Below are 2,847 nucleotides of genomic sequence, written 5' to 3' on the forward strand. Positions count from 1 at the left end.
AGACTTCTTTTCTGATGTAAACATTAAGGGCTATAAATTTCCCTTTCAGAGCTGCTTTAGTTGAGTCCCATAAATTATGTTATATTGTATTTTAATTTTCATCATGTTCATTCAGTATTTCCACGGAGCCTTCCTCATTGACCCACAGATTATAGTATTTAGAGTCTGTTGCTTAGTTTCCAGTGCTTAAAGATTACCCTGTTATTTTCTTTCTCTTTCTGCTATTTGTTGCTATTGGTTTCTAGTTTGATTCCATTTTGGTCAGTCATCATGTGGTTTCAATGCTTTTAAATGTATTGACTTTTAAAAATAGTCCAGGATATAGTCTATCTTGGTATATGGTCTGTGGCTGCTTGAAAAGAATGTATAGGCCAGGCACGGTGGCTCACACCTGGAATCCCAGCACTTTGGGAAGCCGAGGCAGGTGGATCATCTGAGGTCAGGCATTCGAGACCAGCCTGGCCAACATGGTGAAACCCCAACTCTACTAAAAATATAAAAAAATTAGCCAGACCTGGTGGCAGGTGCCTGTAATCCCAGCTAGTTGGGAGGCTGAGGCAGGAGAATCGCTTGAACCCAGGAGGCAGAGGTTGCAGTGAGCCAAGATCACACCACTGCACTCCAGCCTGGGCAACAAGAGTGAAACTCCGTCTCAAAAAAATTTTTTTTAATTAAAAAAAAAAAAAGAGTAGGCTCTTCCTGTTAATCTCTGCTGCTACTTCTTGGCTCTGGGAGGCCCAGGTGGCTCTGCAACAGCCTCTGCCACCCTGTGACCTGTGGGTATTGGGACATCCCTAGCTGACGCCAGGACACCCAGGAAGCCGAGGAATGGACTCCGTGGCTTTTGAGGATGTGGCTGTGAACTTTACCCAGGAAGAATGGGCTTTGCTAGATTCTTCTCAGAAGAATCTCTACAGAGAAGTGATGCAGGAAACCTGCAGGAACCTGGCTTCTGTAGAAATCATATGGTACAGAGACTGTGTGAAAGCAAAGAAGGTAGTCAGTATGGACAAGTTGTCAGCCAAATTCTAAATCTTGATCTGAACGAGGACATTTCTACTGGATTAAAACAATGTGAATGCAGTATTTGTGGAAAAGTCTTTGTACGTCATTCCCTCCTTAATAGGCACATCCTAGCTCACTCAGGATACAAACCATATGGAGAGAAGCAATATAAATGTGAACAGCGTGGGAAATTCTTCATTTCTGTTCCAGGTGTTAGAAGACACATGATAATGCACAGTGGAAATCCAGCTTATAAATGTACAATATGTGGGAAAGCTTTTTATTTTCTCAATTCAGTTGAAAGACATCAGAGAACTGACACAGGAGAAAAACCCTATAAATGTAAACAATGTAGTAAAGCATTCACTGTTTCCGGTTCTTGTCTAACACATGAACAAACTCACACTGGAGAGAAACCCTACGAATGTAAGGAATGTGGGAAAACATTCAGATTTTCTTGTTCTTTTAAGACACATGAAAGGACTCACACTGGAGAAAGACCCCATAAATGTACCAAATGTGCTAAAGCCTTCAGCTGTTCCACTTCCCTTCATTACCATGGAAGCATTCATACTGGAGAGAGACCCTATGAATGTAAACAACGTGGCAAAGCCTTTAGTCGTTTGAGTTCCCTTTGTAACCATACAAGTACTCATACTGGAGAGAAACCCCATGAATGTAAACAATGTGACCAAGCCTTCAGTTGCCTCAGTTCCCTTCACCTCCACGAAAGAATTCATACTGGAGAAAAACCCTATGAATGTAAGACATGCGGTAAAGCCTACACTCATTCCAGTCACCTTACTCGCCATGAAAGAAGTCATGATATAGAGGCTAGGTGTAGTGACTCAGCCTGTGGTCCTAGCACTTTGGGAGGCCACGGTGTGTGTATTGCTTGAGCCCAGGAGTTCATAGCCAGCCTGGATTAAAACAATGTGAAATAACCTGGGCAACATGGTGAAATCCTGTCTCTACAAAAAATAAAATAATGCCGGGCGCGGCGGCTCATGCCAGCTGCTCGGGAGGCTGAGGCAGGAGAATGGCGTGAACCCAGGAGGCGGAGCTTGTAGTGAGCTGAGATCGCACCACTGCACTCCAGCCTGGGCGACAGAGCGAGACTCCGTCTCAAAAAAATAAAAAATAAAAATAATTAGCTGGGCATGGTGGCACATTTCAGTTGTCTTAGTTCTTTTTCAAGGACATAAAAAGCCACGGGGGGTTGGGGGGAAGCCCTGTGCATGCGGATCACGAGGTCAGGAGATCGAGACCATCCTGGCCAACATGGTGAAGCCTTGTCTCTGCTAAAAATACAGAAATTAGCTGGGTGTGGTGGCATATGCTTGTGGTCCTGGCTGCTCAGGAGGCTGGGGTGGGAGGGTCGCTTGAACCCAGGAGGCAGAGGTTGCAGTGGGCTGAGATTGTGCCATTGCACTCCAGCCTGGCAACAGAGTGAGACTCCATCTCAAATAAATAAATAAATAAATAAAGCCCCTTGAATGTAAGAAATGTGGTAAAACATTTACTCTTTCCCATTCCCTCATAAACATGAAAGAGCTCACACTGCAGAGAAACCTTAAGAATGTAGGAAATGGGCCGGGCGTAGTGGCTCAAGCCTGTAATCCCAGCACTTTGGGAGGCCGAGACGGGCGGATCATGAGGTCAGGAGATCGAGACCATCCTGCCTAACACGGTGAAACCCCGTCTCTACTAAAAAATACAAAAAATTAGCTGGGTGAGGTGGCGGGCGTCTGTGGTCCCAGCTACTCAGGAGGCTGAGGCAGGAGAATGGCGTAAACCCGGGAGGCGGAGCTTGCAGTGAGCTGAGATCCGGCCACTGCACTC

At 45.4% G+C, this 2,847-nt stretch overlaps 1 pseudogene across 1 annotated transcript; it reads left to right on the forward strand.

Annotated features, from left to right (window-relative positions):
* The first annotated feature begins 720 nt into the window (after positions 1 to 720).
* LOC104662938 lies at positions 721 to 1,904 on the forward strand (annotated as a pseudogene). Its single transcript, XR_004055177.1, has one exon. The product of XR_004055177.1 is annotated as a zinc finger protein 669 pseudogene (transcript).
* Positions 1,905 to 2,847: the final 943 nt, after the last annotated feature.

Source organism: Rhinopithecus roxellana, chromosome 19 (assembly GCF_007565055.1).
Source record: "Rhinopithecus roxellana isolate Shanxi Qingling chromosome 19, ASM756505v1, whole genome shotgun sequence".
Classification (NCBI taxonomy): domain Eukaryota; kingdom Metazoa; phylum Chordata; class Mammalia; order Primates; family Cercopithecidae; genus Rhinopithecus; species Rhinopithecus roxellana.